This window comes from Meriones unguiculatus, chromosome 7, assembly GCF_030254825.1.
Source record: "Meriones unguiculatus strain TT.TT164.6M chromosome 7, Bangor_MerUng_6.1, whole genome shotgun sequence".
Taxonomy (NCBI): Eukaryota; Metazoa; Chordata; class Mammalia; order Rodentia; family Muridae; genus Meriones; species Meriones unguiculatus.
Window position 1 is genome coordinate 62139627 of NC_083355.1, and position 18252 is coordinate 62157878.

Genomic DNA, 18252 nt, shown 5'->3' on the forward strand with positions numbered 1-18252 from the left:
GCATTCTTACTGTGTGTCATAATAAAACAGAGAATTACAATCAATGTATGATGACAAATTGTCTGAGGGCTGGGTTTGCCTTCCTTTAAGTATATTGGCTTTCATTAACTGGAAAAGATAAAAGTAATCAACCACCCTTAGACAACAGTAGAGTGACTATTCTGGAAAAACCTTCAAACCACACTAAACCCTAATTTGAAATGATGTTTGAAATACAGCAAAGCAACTAAGACCAACTTATTTGCACAATGACTAAAAGCTGAATTCACTGGAGAGAGTTGAGATGGAAACAATTAAATGTGTTTGTTTTCTAAATAGACCAAGTATATTAGAAGCTTTAAAGATAAAAAAAAAATCCAGTTTTACTAGACTCTTATTATTTGTTGTTGTCCAATTTCTTAAATAATTTTCTTAATGGTCCTCTGAGGTTGTTCTAATAAAATGTGCTATTTTTAAGAGTGAGTAAACAGTCTGTTAAATTTCACATTATCAATACTTCAGGAAGTTCCGTTGTCATTGTCACTGTGCAAAGGTGAGGGTCAACTTAATCAAAGCCCCCGTTGTACGGAGCATCTTGTTAGGCCTCACCCCTGTTTTTAAAAATAAGAACCCCAATGCCTTCTCTCTATATGCAAGGCAAGTTTCTACGGTATGCCAAAAAACTCGGTAAATCTGTGTCATGGGAGTATGACAGGCACTTCAACGGAACATAGTGATTGTTATGGCTCAATGAAAACTGGAATGGTGAAGCTGTTATCCAGAAGAGCATCCTGCTCCAAATGTGGGATGGCCAGATACCAGCATATCATCAAGCCTTTGGCTAACACACATTCTCTGACCGCTCAATCAAGGATAGTGTCTTTAAGACCAAGTGTCCTAGACTCTCTGGCGTCTTTTCCCTGGGGCTATATACAGACAAGCCTGGCTAAGAGAGGTGACTTTTTATACACCATAATGAAGCCCAGGTCTAGAAGGAGACTCTTGCCAAGGTCCCACTGAAGTTTGCCAAGAATCGATGCTACAAAGTATTGAAAACAGGACAGGCCCTTGAAAGTTCTCCACATCACCAGTTTCTAGAGGAGACTGATGAACATTTGAATGAATCAATGAAATTTGTTTTCCTTATAAATCACACATCAACAGGAAAGCACATTAGCTCCCTATGCCCAGCCCAACACGGAAAGTACAGGAGAGTTCGACAGGCTAGAAAAGAGAAGACTAGCTAATTTCTCACTCAAAGATGAAAATGTAAGAGCGGTCCTCGGGCTTATTTACCTGGTGCAGAAGCTATCAAATGCAAACAGACTGCATGTTGGTAACAGTGGTCAGCTGCTCCTAGAAACCCACCCAGGGTAGAAGAGGATCTGACTTCGTTATCTTCCTGCTTAAGCTGCTGAAGAGTTAAGGAAGATCATACAGATGACAGCATCCAGCCTCAACAGGACTAAAAATAGTAAGACAGCTAAAGCCTGGCTAAAACATCAGGATTAATCACTTGTCTCACTCCACACTACCGTAAGATTTCACACATTGCAAGACTACAGTGTTTTAACCGAACTAAGGGCCAATGGATGCTTCAGTTACTATAACTGTAATCACAATTCAGCATTTCAGCCAACGTGTTTAAAGATCTCATGTGTTTCTTTTACTTAAAAACTACATGAAAAACTTAAATATTAATAACATGAGCCCTGAAAGAAGTGCTGAGAGGTTCATATTGTAGATTTAGATGCAGAAAACAGAGCTTGTACAAGAGAAAACACAGAGGATAAGAAAATTAGATGATAGCTCAGTGGTTAAGAGTGTATATTGCTGGACCAGAGGTCATAACTTCAGTTTCCAGCACCCACATGGTGGTTCAGAACTCTAGAGAAAATTTAAATTTAAGGTGTTTCAAAGAGGAAGTGGGTTAGGGATATAGCTTAGTCAATAGATCAATTGTCTGTAACACATGAGACCACGTGTTACAATAAAGGAATGAGATACATATACATACACAGAAAGAGAGAGAGGTAGGAAGAAGGAAGAGAGAGAGACTAAATAACACCAAGAAGGACATAATCAATAAACATTATAGACTATGTGTTGCGTCTAAGACAGCTTCAATTACTACAGCATATGGTAGGAACCACAGCCTCTGACTTCTACCTGTTTATCAAGGTAAGTTTGGTACTGACTATCCACACCTAAATCAAAGGCACGGTATCTAATTTTAATTACCCTAGCATTGTTTGGAATCTTGAGGATCGTAAGAGCTTCCTGACAATGCCTATAGAGTTGCTTTACATGCCTCTTACAATGCTTAAGATGAACTCATACTAGAAAATGTGGTTATTCCTTCTAACTTCAACACTACCTTTTTTAAAAAGTAAGTCTTTTATTCCCAAAGACACCCCAGATTGTACTTATAATTTAGGATCATGTTTCTGGAGCAGGATAACTTAGGTCTTATTCATGAGCCTGCTGCACAGTTCCCTTTTCAGACACATAGATACCATCCAAAAACTTTCTGATATCCTTGTTTTTAACTGTCATGGCTTGCTAAATCAGAGCCGCTAAATTTGAGACAAGTTCAATACATTTCCTTCAATTAATTCATCCTCTGGGCTTGAGAGACAGAACAAGCAGCACCTGTCCTCATCCGAACCCTGCAGATGTACTTTTCACCCAGGAAATTTCAAATTTCAACCAAAGATCCATTTCCCTGGATAATGACATTGATGGGGAAGTGAGCATACACAGACCTCATCTTGTAGCGGAAGCCCATCGTAACACCCTTGATCATGTTCTGGCCATGACTGCAGATGGTTCTGACAGTGGCCAGTTCATTTCTGGTTCCCCACCATTTGTCAGGCTGGAGCCTCTTCTTTTTCTTTCCGAGAAGACACTCTACACTGATGTGATTGAAGTCCCTCCGCAGGGTTCCCCTGGGGCCCTTCAAGATGGCTGTGCGCCCCTTCAGAGTGATGTCAGCACGTCTGATCGCTGAGAATGGTCTTCACTCTCACAGTAGATGGGACCTCAACACTACATTTTAAGGGTGTGCACACTGTTGGCCTTCACTCATCAGACCTTTTGAAACTAACCAGAACATATCCTTCTAGTAAAGAATAATAGCTGTGTTCTCATGTTCAAAGTTTGCGATGAAAACCTACAGTGAAAGAGTCCAGCTGAGAAGAAATTTCCTTTTGGTTTAAAAAAAAAAGTCATTAAATATGAAATGAAGATGTCGCAATTGGCTCCCTCATGTATATTGGGAACCAAACAGAATTGCTTGCTTAGCTAACTCCATAACTTATATGTCACATAACAATTCAACAATAATTTTTAACATTATAAAAGTTATGGTACAAAAGAAAATCTCGCTATCTATGATAACCAAACTAAACAACTATACACCTCTTTATGTTATTTAATTGTCCAGATTTCAAGGAAAACCTCGTAATCTCTTCTGTTAAAATACTTCTCCTGTGTATCTTAAGCATGGCAGGGGCAACTGTTTCAAACACAACTTGCAGAATTTGGTGCCACTCCAACTGCCATTCACATCCTTTGACTTGGCACCTCCGTTTGCTAATCCTGGTTTACACTTTTAAAAACAACTTACTAAGACTTGTTGGTAAACATGGTAGTGTTCTATTTTTCCCATAGTTTACAGCTTTAAAACTGTGCTGCTCAATTACTTTTTCATATTGACACAGAGCACTGTTCCTCATTTTGTTTTTCAACACACAGCTAAAGCTGCATGAATAACTTTTTTTTTTTAATTTAAAGTTTGGAAAGCAGGCAGGACAGAGGGTGTGAGCAGGAAGAAAGTAAATCCCTCGTAATCTAAGTGGTTCTTCAGAGCAGCAGCCCTTGAAAAATCTTTTTCTTAGCAGTAGCCTAGTGCCCTCTCTCCCTGAAAGGGAAGAAAACATGAAAAGTGTATCCCAAAGAACAAATTTATTTACCATACAGTGTAGATCAGTAAAGTGTTTTGAGTACTGGGAATGTAAAGTTAATTCTTCCTGTCAAAGTCTTAGAAAAACAGTCACATCATAAACATACCTTACAGCTGGCCCTCACTTTATTTTAGAAGTTCTTTCCCATATATTCCAGAGACTGGCATTTTTAGATGTCTACAAATGAGAATAAGTAATTTAATAGTCTTCTTATATAACAGACTTAATCAACAGTGCATTGGAACACTCGCTCATTCTCCATGAGAGGATACAGAGTGGGTGGAAGAGGGTAGAAAATGAAATCTCAGGAGATTGACTGAGCTTAACTAAAATGATAGTTCTTTCTACCAAGATTTTTAAGCTCCTCCAAATAGTGGTACATCACAGCCGAGGCTCAATGCTGCCATCTCCTTCTGAAATGCAGAAGTACAGAAGCAAACTCAGTAATCAAACGACTCATTCTTCTATTTGTCATTTTGGAAGAAAAGGCCAGCCACTAAAGATGGCATGTATATAAGGTTTATTGAATTAATAAATATTTTTAAACAACAGCATGATCAATTTGTGTGTCTCACCCTCTTCCAAAGGGGAAATGCATAGCTAACTTGTTTAGGCAATTATCAATAGTCTTGTTTTTTTTCTTTTGATTATATTTAAGCATTGAAGTGACTGTTAAGGTATTACACAAAGCCAGCCTTAAGTGTAGGCAATGGAGACCATTAACCTTATTGTTATTTTAAGGCTGTTCTGTTAGTTCTCTGACTAGAAACTATTTTTTAATTTAATACCTTCATCTCTATTAAAGTAAGAACCTCCTCCACAAAGAAATACTTGTGCAGTAAAATAAACAATTAGATCCCAGCTTTTTTTTTTTTTAATGTGCAGTGACGACAGGTTCCTGGACAGTGTTAATTTATGCCTGTTGTCTCAGAATAATTATTGGAAACTCCCTTTTCAGTTTCACAAAATACGTGGTTATCCCCATTTAGCCTCAATCCCCTTCCGAAGGCTAAGATTTAGCAAAAGAGAAGAGACCACTGTACCAACAGAGGTCACCACCAAAGTGGAGGCATTGAGGCTGAAAGGGAAAGTGGCTCTTGAGAAACTGCACTTACTGATGTCGTGGCTGCGGGAAGATGAAGACAACGGGGATGCCGTTGTTTCAGCATCACGATGTGTATTTATCCAAGTCTACAAGGTACACAGGTCGACTGCTTGATGTGGCACATGATGCAATCAAAAGTGTGGTTCATGTGGGCTTATGAGGCTGCTAGTGGTACAGAATGACACAGTATCTCATAATAAACGTTTCAAGTAGTAGTAAGTAAAAAAAAAAAAAAAAGAATACAGACAGGTATGGTTACTGTAATCCTGTAACCCCAAGCTGAGTTGACAGGAGCATGAATTTGAGGCCAGCTAGGTTACTCAGTGTAAGCTAGCCCAGATTACATGACAAGACTGTCTTTAAAAGAACCAAAAATCCCCCAAAACAATAAGATATATAACAAAGTAAATTCATTAGCCAGAAACATAGTTATTGTCAAGTCTTATACACTTTACCTGATTGTATGTTGTAGGTTTATACTTCCTCTACTAACTGTAATGTCATAGGTGTGTGACTCTAATAGTGACAGTGGCATTCAAAAGGCAAAGCCTCACGTGTAAAGTGCAACGTAGCATTGACAACTGTAAATTAGACATTTGGTTAGCAGAAGTATACTAGAGCAGCACATTTATTTTCACTGCATTTTTGAGTAATATAATTTTGTCAAAAAAAATAAATAAAGGCTCATTCCAAACAACAGATTATAACTACCGCAGCCACTCTCAGCTCCAGAGCAGAGAGGAGTATACTGTAAATCAAGCTGAGAAGACTGTGAGGTGCTGCTCCATTTCAGAGTAGGATTCGCCCTGTCACTGTTCAACAAAACACCTCTCCATCCTCTGGCATAGAGAAAGCTCTGAGCAAACCCTAAGGAAACAACATTACGGTAGATGCCAGAGATGTTACTCATTAACATAATAGCTTCTTTGCTCTGGTGATACCCCAAACCACGCCCTTAAAGGTGGGGGTTAAATTCAAGGAAGGCATTTGACTCTAGAGGAAAAGGCGATGTGTAGCCACTATTGCCAAAGACATAAACACAAGGGAGCCAGGGCTCTGACATAGTGGCAGGAAATTCGGCACTTAGATATACAGAAAATAGAAAATAAGAAACATTCCTAGGAATCTAGCAAAAGACACCGTTCATATAAATCCTAAGAATTATATTAAAGTTTAACCACAAAATATAATGTTTCACAGTTTTTAAATTTGATAATTCAGAACTTGAGTTTTTCTTAAAGTTTGACATGAAATAGAGCTTTGAAGGAGCTTCCTTTTCAGTAATAACTGGGAATCTTTATATGAAAGTTACTGAAGCAAATTACCTCCTCACCCACCACCTCCAAGTTTAGTGAGGCTGTTGTAAACAATTCGGGTTCGGACTTTTTAATGAAAAACATATATTTACATGCAACTGATGTCACTCTAAAAAGAAGCCTATCTTGAAAAGGTATTATAAACGTTGTTCCTAAAGGAAAACATGACCTATTCTTTAAAATTACTGCACAGGAGGATGAGGAGGCTGACATCGTGCTCCTCAACACCGCCTTTTGGTTCTATGAAGCAACAGCCGTCTGTGACTTGGCAATTCTCCCTGTTTTATAAGAGAAGAATGAACAGAAGATGGATAAGATGCCCATCACTACCAATCCAACTGCTTCCCTGGCTCCTTAAATAAAAATACCCTGAGAGAGAGAGCCATGGTGGAGAGGAGAATGTGTTGTTTCAGAGTAGAGCCAACAGGGTGGTGAACAGCAGCCTGGAACTTGTACTCAACTCAGCCCCGGAAAATGCTGCCAAGTCACACAATCTCCCTAGTTCTGAGCAACAGAGTGTCCAAGATGAGGAGTGGTTCGTTTTCTGGATTTGGACCTCCTGGAAAGATCTCTGTGATCAGGGCTGCCCCTGGAAGCCACTTTGGTATCCATGGTCAGCTGTCTCAGACAATGTTGAAAATGGAGGTTCATGTGGGTGTCCATGGTCCCATAGCAGCCGAGATCATGTTGCTGTCCCTGGCCCTAGTAACCACTGATAGCCATATGGATGCCCTTGTCTGGGCCACAGCTTAAGGCCATCCTGACACTTGTAAGCTTTGCTTCCAACTAGGGGCCATGTGGACTGAGTGGCCTGTGCAGCCACCTAAGACTATTGATATCTGTGGTCCATGCTGCTGCCATGGGCCATGTCTGGGTCTTTGGTCCTACTGCATTCAGGGATCTGTGTTGATGTACATGATCTGTACTGCCATTGAAGACCATGCTGAGGTCCGTGGCAGGTGCTGTCACCAGAAACCATTTGTAAGTCCACGATCTGTGCTCCTACTAACTGTAAAGGGCAAGGAAGTGACCTTTACTGTGGTACTAATGACTGCAGGCTCATACTTGATAAACAGGGACATAAAAGGCTTCTATGACAATCCCTATTCCCTCACAGACAAAGTAACAGCCTAGATAGAAAACCATCAGAGAACTCTTAAAATTGTTGATATGTTGGTGTTGTGTTCAGAAAGTTTTCTTCTATGCCAATGAGTTCAGGCTCTTTGCCATTTTTTCTTCTAACAGATTTTTTAAATTAAATTTTTATTTTTTATATTAATTATAGTTGATTCACTTTGTATCCCAGCTGTAGCCCTTCCCTCAGTCCCTCCCTTCCTCCTCTTCTCCCATGCCCCTCTCCAAGTCCACTGATAGGAAAGGTCCTCCTTTCCCTTCCATATGATCCTAGCTTATCAGGTCTCATCAGGACTGGCTGCATTGGCTTCCTCTGTGGCCTGGCAAGGCTGTACACTCCAGGGGGAAGTGATCAAAGAGCCAGCCACTGAGTTCATGTCAGAGACAGCCCCTGTTGCCCTTACTAGAGAACCAGCTTGTATACTGAGCTGCCATGGATTACATCTGTGCAGGAATTCTAGGTTATCTCCATGAATGGTCCTTGATTGGAGTATCAGTCTCAGAAAAAAACCTGTGCCCAGATATTTTGGTTCTGTTGCTCTCCTTGTTGAGATCCTGTCCTCTCCAGGCATTTCTATCTCTCCCTTCTTTCATAAGATCCCAGGCACTCTGCCCAGAGTTTGGTTATGAGTCTCAGCATCTGCTTTTACACACTTCTGGGTTGAGTCTTTCAGAGGCCCTCTGTGGCAGGCTTCTGTCCTGTTTCCTGTTTTTTCCTTCTTACAACATCCATCCCATTTTTCTTTCTGAGTGAGAATTGATAATCTTACCCAGGGTCCTACTTCTTGCTTATCTTCTTTAGGTGTACACATTTTAGTATGTTTATCCTATATTATATGTCTAACATCCAGTTATAAGTGAGTATATACCATGTGTGTCTTTCTCCTTCTGGGATGCCTCACTCAGGATGATCTTTTCTAGATCCCACCATTTACCTGCAAATTTCATGATTTCCTTGTTTTTAATTGCTGAGTAGTATTCCGTTGTGTAAATGTACCACAATTTCTGCATCTATTCCTCTGTTGAGGGACATCTGGGTTGTTTCCAAGTTCTAGCTATTATGAATAAAACTGCTACGAACATGGTTGAGCAAATGTCCTTGCTGTGTCCTTGAGCATCTTTTGGATATATGTTTAGGAGTGGTATAGCTGGATCTTGAGATAGCACTATTCCTAATTGTCTGAGAAAGCACCAGATTGATTTCCAAAGTGGTTGTACAAGTTCACATTCCTACCAGCAATGGAGGAGTGTTCCTCTTTCTCCATATCCTCTCCAGCATGTATTGTCACTTGAGTTTTTTTATCTTAGCCATTCTGATGGATGTAAGTTGAAATCTCAGGGTCGTTTGATTTGCATTTCCCTGATGACTAAGGACGTTGAGCATTTTTTTTTTAATGTTTCTTTGCCATTCTATATTCCTCTACAGAGATTTCTCTATTTAGCTCTGTGCCCCATTTTTTAATTGGACTACTTGATTTGTTGCTTTTTAACTTCTTTAGTTCTTTATATATTCTGGATATTAGCCCCCTGTCAGATATAGGGTTGGTGAAGAACCTTTCCCAGTCTGTAGGCTGTCGTTTGTTCTGAGGACAGTGTCCTTTGCATTACAGAAGCTTTTCAGTTTCGTGAGGTTCCACTTATTGATTGTTGATCTTAGAGCCTGTGCTGTTGGTATTCTGTTCAAGAAGTTGTCTCCTGTGCCAATGAGTTCTAGACTCTTCCCCACTTTTTCTTCTAATTGATTTAGTGTGTCTGATTTTATGTTAAGGTCTTTGATCCACTTGGACTTTAGTTTTGTTCATAGTGATAAATATGGACCTATTTGCGTTTTTCTACATTTAGACATCCAGTTAGACCAGCATCATCTGCTGAAGGTGCTATCCCTTTTTCCATATTATGGTTTTGACTTCTTTGTCAAAAATCAAATGTCCATAGGTATGTTGGTTTATTTCTGGGTCTCTGATTCAATTCCATTGATCCACCAGTCTCTTTCTATGCCAGTACCACACAGTTTTTATTACAGTTGTTGTATAGTATAGCTTTAAATCAAGGATAGAGAAACCTGCAGAAGACCTTTTGTTGTATAGGACTGTTTTCGCTATTCTCGGTTATTTGTTTTGTTTTGTTTTGTTTTGTTTTTCCATATAAAGTTGAGACTTGTTCTTTCAAGGTCTGTAAAGAATTGTGTTGCCATTTTGATGGGAATTGCATTAAATCTGTAGATTGCTTTTGGTAGGATGGTTTCTTTTACTGTGTTAATCTTACTGATCCAAGAGCATGGGAGAGCTTTGCATCTTCTGATATCTTCTTTATTTTTTTTTTTTCTTGAGAGACTTGAAGTTTTTTTCACACAAGTTTTCAATTGCTTATACCAAGTTATAAATTATACCAAGATACTTTACAGGAAAAGTGCTACTTCAAGACCCAGCTGTAACAGTCCTAGACATAAACTCAAAAGATGCTCCACCATACAAGGACACTTGCTCAACTATGTTTATTGCAGCTTTATTTATAATAGCCAGAATCTTTATTTATAATAGCCAGAATCTGGAAACAACATAGATGTCCTTCAACAGAAGAATGAATACAGAAATTGTGGCACATTTACACAATGGAATACTACTCAGCTATTTAAAAAAAAAAAGAAGAAGAAGAAGAAGAAATTTGCAAGCAAATGGTGGGAATTAGAAAAGATTATCCTGAGAGAGTAAGCTCAGAACCAGAAAGACATGCATGGTATATACACACTTATAAGCAGATGTTAGTCATATAATACAGGATAACCATGCTATAATCCACAGATCTAAAGAAGATAAATAACAAGGATGATCCTTGGGAGAATGCTTAATTCTCATTCAGATGGGAAAATATAATAGACAGTGGGAGCCTACAATAGATGTCCTCTGAAAGACTCCACCCAGAGAGGGCACAGTGCAGGGAGTCCTATGGAAGAATTAGGGAGATAGGAGGTCCCAGAGGGGACAGAAGCTCCACAAGAAGACCAACAAAACCAAAAACTCTGGGCCCAGGTGGTCTTGCAGAGACTAATGCACCAACCAAGGATCATACATGGGGAAGACCAAGATACCCTGTTTAGATGTAGCCTATAGGCAGCTGTGTCTCCATGTGGGTTTCCTAGTAAGGGGAACAGAAGCTGTCTCTGACAAGGACTCTGTTGCCTGCTCTTTGATCACTTTCCCCTGGAAGGGCAGCCTTGGCAGGCCTCAGAGGAAGAGGATGCAGGCAGTCCTGATGAAATTTGATAGGCTGGGGTCAGATTGTAGGAGAGGAGGGTTCCCCCTTTCTGAGGACTAGGGGAAGGATATAGGGACAAAATGGAGGGAGAGTGAGCCTGGGAGGAGAAGAGGGAGGGGGGTTACAATCGGGATGTAAAGTAAATAAATTATAAAAAATAAATTTAAATTTTAAAAATTGTGATATGGATGCCAAAGTGTAGCTATCTACAGTTGATGGCTTCTGGTGGGAATGTAGGTGTTGAATGTAGGTTTTCTTTAAGGGGCTGGCCACTGGGAGTTTGACCATGCTCCAATGAGTATATGGACAATGCAAACTGTATTTTTTTTTCGGTGTGTATGTTGGGGGGGGAGGGCAAATACACACTTATTTGTATTTGGACCTGGAAGGATTGGAAAGTAAATGTTGTGGGGTATGTGGTGTAAAATTCCCAAATAATCAATAAAAATATTGTGAAAAAAACAACCCCACTGCAACCTGTCTGCTACCTAAAAAACACTGTTAACAGACTCATTGACCAATTATGTGGAAATAGATGGTCAAAGAAAAGCTTTAAGAAGTGAGAGCTTTCTCCTACATCCAATGTCTATCCCATTTGTCTTTCTAAGTGAGGATTGATCATCGTTCCCTGGGTCCTCTTTCTTGTTTATCTTCTTTAGGTGTATAGATTTCAGTCTATTTATCCTATCTTATAGGTCTATATAAGTGAGTATATACCATGTGTGTCTTTCTGCTTTTGGGATACCTCACTCAGGATGATCGTTTCTAGGTCCCACCATTTGCCTGCAAATTTCATGATTTCCTCGTTTTTAATTGCTGAGTAACAAGACAGGAGCCTGCCCCAGAGGGCCTCTGAAAGACTCTACCTAGCAGTATATCAAAGCAGATATTAAGACTCATAACCAAACCTTTGGCAGAGTGCAGGGAATCATATGAAAGAACAGGGAGTTAGTAAGACCTGGAGAGGACAGGAGCTCCAAAAGGACCAAATATATAAGGGCACAGGGGTCTTTCATGAGACTGTTGCTCCAACCAAGGACAATGTTTGGATATAACCTAGAACTCCTGCTCAGATATAGTCCATGGTAGCTCAGTATCCAAGTGGGTTCTCTAGTAAGGGGAACAGGGACTATTTCTGACATGAACTCAATGGTGAGCTCTTTGACACCCCCCACCCAAGGAAGGAGCAGCCTTGCTAGGCCACAGAAGAGGACATTGCAGCCAGTCCTGAAGAGGCCTGATAAGCTAGGGTCAGATGGAAGGGGAGGAGGTCCTCCCCTATCAGTGGACTTGGAAAGGAGCAGGGAGGAGATAATGGTGGGAGGGTGGGGTTGGGAGGGAATGAGGAAGGGGGCTACAGCTGGGATACAAAATAAATAACCTGTGATTAATATATAAATTTATTTATTTATTAAATATATTTATTTATATTTAATATATGAATAAATAAATAAGAAACACTAATTTAAAAAAAAAAGAAGTGAGAGCTTGTCTTAATCCCTCTTCTTGGCATTTGTAAATTAGAAGTATTCTCATGCAAAGGCCCAGGAGTGGCAGAACACTACACAGCAGCATCTTCGTACTAAAAGATAAAAGAATGTGTATTCTGAAACTTGAAGTACAAAATTTTCTAACTGGTATAAGTGTCACCACATATAGCCACTTCTTTTACTGAAGTAAACTGAGAAGGGCTATGTGAGTCCTCAAATGAGGACAGTCTGAAGCTAATAAATGGGCCAAATAAACATTTCTTTGCAAAACATTTTATGGGCAGGGCCTTTTAACCTTAAATGACCCAAGGAAATGCCCAAAGGGCATACTAACAGTGACCATGCACCCTTTAAAAGAGATTTTCAACCTTCTTAAAAATCCCACACTAGTTATGCCGGTCAAAAGGCCTAACAACCCCACTTATTCCTAGATATAGCTCCTGAAAATGCTAAAAAGAAAAGCCCGTCTTCTATGATATGCTTTCTTTTGATAATTACATGATGGGCAATGGATTTTCCTCTGAACTATTACAAATAATGTGAGCATAGCACAATTAATTTAGTGTTCATAATTTCATTGATTGTTGAGTGGGAATATAACAGTGTGTCAATGCAAATGACATGAGGGAAATAAATAAAGTGAGACAGGCACATACAAGTGAACAATAGATGGGTATGGGTGTGCCATTTGCTTAAGCAAACAGTGCTGATTTCTCAAATGCTGTGGAAAATTCATGATGACAGAGGTGATTCCTTCCCTTATCAGCCACTTCAACTAACGCTCTAATTCTTTCTACGCTTAAGAACTATTCCTCACAAAGTCAAACCTTTCACCAGCTTAAGAACTATTCCTCACAAAGTCAAATCTTTCACCAACTGTCCCTCAAAGCCAAGAGAGAGAAGGAAACTTGTGACCCCTAGTGACAACAGTCACTCTCTTCCCCTTATCATATTCTTTTCATTTCTAGAGAAATGTAATTCTTTTGCTTGAGAACATAAGGATGGTGCCTTGCTCTATTAGGTTTTTAACCTCTGAGAGTTTCTCACTGATGAGAGATCATTTTTTCCATGTTTAATTCCTTTAATTGATAGTAAGTTGTTCCTTATGTTAAACCATTTTGTAACTCTTACCTATTGGTCCTAATCATGCGTTCTAGAATGATGCCAAAGTGTAATCTATTTCTCATGTTATAATTCTTTATTGTGTTCTATTCCCCACTAATATCCTCCATAAGAATGACTTTCAGGTCTTTGTGAGTCTTGTAATATATCTTCCATTCCATTGATATCCTCTCTAGCATCCTCTCATCAGCAACATGAAAGCAAGCTATGAGGATATTAATATGAAAACAATAGAGAAAGTAACAAAGCTCGCAGGGGCACATCGAAAGGACAGTGATCTGGCTTGAGATATCAGCATTTAATCATCAATAAAATCATTGAGCAAATTTATACCAAGATCTAAATACACCAAGATCTGTGGTTCATTGTTTTCCAGGTGTTCACTGAATTAAAAGTATACCGAAAGTATCAGGTATGACACATGTGCATTTCTGTACTGTCTTATTCTGTATTCACAAGTCTTTTGAGGCAAATTATTTTTGCATCATTTTGTATGTGATAAAACTGGAATGTAAAGAGTTTGCTAAAGGCCGGAACTCTACCAAGGTCCACCTGCTAGCTAAGTCAAAGCTTCACATTTCACACTATAGAATCTATGTAGCCACTCCTGATGAAACCTGATAAACTAATATCAGATGGAAGGAGAGGAGGACCTCCCCTATCAGTGGACTGGGGGAGGGGCACGGGTGGAGAAAAGGAGGGAGGGTGGGATTGGTAAAGGAAGAGGGAGGGAGCTACAGGTGGGATACAAAGTGAATAAACTGCAATTAAAAATATTTTAAAACACTTTTAAACTAATAGATTATACCGAGTGACCGAAGAAGGTGCAACTCTGTGAGTTCAAGGTCAGCCTGGTCTATATAGAGAGTTACAGGTCAACCAAAGCTGAATAGGAGACCTTGCCTCAAAAACAAATAGGTAAAATCTATATAGATGATAGAATGATAGCCTTTTTTCATTATACCTGTTTATTTGGCTATTCATCTATCAAGACATGCTTCTGAAGCAGATTTTCATGTGTAAATTCATTTGTTGTTGCTGCTGTTGATTTTTATCTTTTGAGGCATGGTCTTACTTTGTAGCCCAGGCTAGCCAGGAAGTCACAGGATAGGCCGTGTTAACCTCTTATGTTTTGTGATTCTCCTGCCATTGGCTCCTGAGAGTGGTAAGACCGTAGGGATGAGCTACTGTGTGGAACAACAAACTCTGAGTGAATGAAGTCCTGAGTGAATGTGTATTTCTGACATGGGCACAGCCATGCCAAGGACTCCAATGCCTTAGCTCCATGGTAGTGACAAACCCTTACCTTGGTGAGGCTCAGAGGATTGGCAAAGCTTTTCTTTGAGGGCCAAGTGAGAGGGTTTAGCAGAACATACAAACACTAGCAGTTGAGCTCCCTTCCCAATGTTTACAGCCTGGGACTGCTCAGCGATCTCCCACTGAGCCTTTCTAGCCCTCCTCCTGGGCTCTGTACAACAAACACACTGAGGTTCCAGGTTGTGGCCCTACTAGGTACTGTTTCATGAGAATGTGTACATCCTACCTGACCCCAGCCTTTGTGTACATGTGTCTGTGTGTCTGACCCTTCTTCATTCCCTTCCACCCTTAGTCAGGGATCCAGGATCCAAACTGCACAGGACATGGTCCATACCTAACTTCCTCATTTGAGGAAACAAACTACCTAAACCTGGCCTAGACTGCTGAGGGGGATGGGGCTTGCTTGTAGCATATTCCTTCCTTGTTTAATTCTATAAAAGCAACACACACACACACACACACACACACACACACACACACACACACAAGCACAAAAACCCCTGACAGCTACCACAAAGCAGCCATGTTCTAAGTGCTAGACAAGAATGGGTATATATAATCCAATTAACTACTTCTGTCAAGGGGCTGCTTAAAGGCAGGGAGGTAGACAGAGCTAAATCTTTACAGGAGGGATTCAAAATGCAGTAGAGTATACATTCAGAGCAGCTCCATGTGGGAGTTTTGAATGTAGCCAGATAAACTTTATATTATAGTGTGATGACTATACTATATGAATCCTATGCAGTTTAGATAGCACATAAGGCAATTTAACTCTGTTTTTATGTATCAGGGACACGTCATCAGAAGGTCAGTTTTCTTCTCCACTTTGGGTAACACTAGCAGTAGTCCAAATGTTTTATCATGTCAGCTATTAAAGTATCTTTAATTTCAAAATGGCCTCAAGTTCCTCCTTTGAAAATCAATTTGTATGTTTATATACATAGCTCTATACATACTTGGAAACAATTTGTTACTATGCTTCCTTTAAACCCAGGATTGAATAGGCATGTATTTCTCTAGAGAATAATTCTGAAATAGAGCATGTGCTGTGAATCTTTAGGTCTTATATTCATGGATATCAGGAAAATATTCTTATATTACTATTAGTGAAAAGAATGTTAAAAATGTAAGTTGGTTGTTTTCTAAAGCACTTTAGTTACTAAAACATCAGCATTTGAAAAAAAGAAAATATAAAGATTGTTGCAAAATGTTCCACGTTATTTCTTGGAGTAATTTAATCCCCAAGATCAGGAAAGAGAGAGTAGCAACACTGAAATGCAGCCAAGCCTGGTGAGTCTGCTTTGGACTATTTGTCTAATTCCTCAGTTTCACTCATCAACAACTAAGAACAAGAACCTATAACTGATAAGAAAGGAATGTTCAAGCAAAGAATGTGACTTTCCCTGTTGTAAAGCAGATTCTAAAACAAGGAAAAAGTATTGCAAACTTTTTCACCTATGCTATCAGCTGATGAGAGAAACTTCCTCTACCTGAACTCCACAATTTTACTCTCTTTGAGTAAAAACCTAGAAAAGCCACAACATAGTCAAACAAGGGCCAAGTAAACAAAGGAATACTCACTTAAAGGTTTTCACTTCTAGCCAGGCAGAGGAGCATACACCTTTAATACAAGGTGGGTCTCTGTGAGTTCAAGCCCAGTCTGCTCTACATAATGAGTTCCAGGCCAACCAGGTCTACACAGTGAGACCTTGTCACTCAGGGAACACTGTTAAAGAGGTGGAAAGATTGTAAGAGCAGGGACCAGAAAGTCTACTTTGAGATAGTGTCTTCTGTGTATGCCAGGGAAGAGGCACTCATAAAATCTGAACAGTATAGCTATCTAAATAAGACCTGAACAATGACAATACCAGTTGATGTGCAGTGTGGATGGACAACCTCTAAATGAAGAGCTACAGCAATTAATGACTGCTGAGAATGGGAAAATCAGTCTTCTCTAGGGATGGATCCCATTACTGGCTTTCCAATAACAAGGGTTCAGCCCTAAGAATAGCATGGAGCCAGCAGACTTGGTAACATATATATAACACTGTTTGTGTCTATAGGACAATAATCATAAAAGAAAAATATTATGACTTTGAGGAGGGGGTGAAAGACATAGGAAGACTTGGAGGGAGGAGAAACAGGAAGAAATAATGTAAATATAGTAATCATAAAATTCTAAAAAACAAATTCTAAAAAAAATAATTTAAAAAATAGATTTATACTCAAAATATAAAATGAGAGATAACACTATAATGTAGTATGAAACTGTATAAAATATATTTCATAATACTATAAGTGGATTTATAAACACACAATCTAAAAGTTTTAAGAAATATGTCAAAATCATGATTATCACTGGGTGAAAATAATGAAAATAGAAAAATAGAAAATTAGGTGAAAATAGAAAAATAATGAATTCTAATTTTCTTCATTATGCTTTTCTATATTTTCCAAATGAAGTTACATTGATTTTAAAGTAATATTCTCTTTAAATTATTTTATTTTTATTTTTCCTACAGAGAGCACAGATCTAGGACCTCAAGTGGTAAATGACTGTTCTATTTCATGTCTCCTTGCCAGAGGACACCTGTCCAGAGCTCTGTGACTGACCCTCAAGTCATATCACTGAGCAGTCACCATAGGTAGCTTTCCCCTATTTACTTACCTATACCTACAGCAAAGCCATAAATCTAGTCCTGATCCGGGGCTGTGTTGCACTGTGTTCCTTTGTGAGCTTGAGAATTTGGTTTCCAAGCTGCAAATGTCAGGAAGCCCTCTGTGAATGGAAGTATCACCTATGTACAGTCTAGGGAAAACAGTGTCTGGGATCTAACTGGTTGCCTTTCAGCTGGAAGAGTCTGGGGATAGGTCGATGCCAGGCACCAGTCTCTGGTACTGTTTATTCTCCTAAAACAACCATGTGTCCTTGGCCATTCACAATTCGGGGCATCAGTTTCCACGTGTATAAAATTAGGGAATGGAATCGTTTACTCCTTTAAAGACTGATCTGACAAGAACACAACTATCATCTATGAACACATCAATATCAGAAAGTCATGATAGGGGAGGAAGAGGGAGGAAGGGACGGTGGGACTGGGAGGAAACGAGGGAGGGGACTACAACTGGGATAAAATATGACTACATTATAAAAAATTAAAAAGGAATTAATTTAAAAAGAATGACATACATATTCACCTAACAAAATCTTCAACTATCATATATATTTATCTTCAATCGTTTTGTATAAGTATCTATACATATATGCATATATATGCATCTATCTATATATGTATACATACAGTGATTTCTTGATTTGGTTGAAGAGAAATAAATGAAGACTAGCATAGCAAAAAAGGTGACATATCAATCAAAATACTATTTTGGTTTAGTGTTAAGACTTTTTCATGCTATGTATTTTGATCATGCTTCTCCCTCTTGCAATACTTCCTAGATCCTCCCCAGTTTCCTACCCACATAACTTCATGTTCTTTATGTCCTTCCCTGTCCTTCTTTTATAAATTTTTTATTTATTACAATTTATTCACTTCATTCACAGTTTATTCACA

General features: G+C 39.1%; 1 protein-coding gene and 1 pseudogene across 2 annotated transcripts in view; both read right to left on the minus strand.

The window, feature by feature from the left end:
- Positions 1-18252, minus strand: part of Slc25a21 (solute carrier family 25 member 21) — a 530746-nt gene that overhangs the window by 476255 nt on the left and 36239 nt on the right. The gene's annotated exons all lie outside the window — the stretch shown is intronic.
- On the minus strand, positions 2449-3716 carry LOC110564794 (large ribosomal subunit protein uL6-like; annotated as a pseudogene).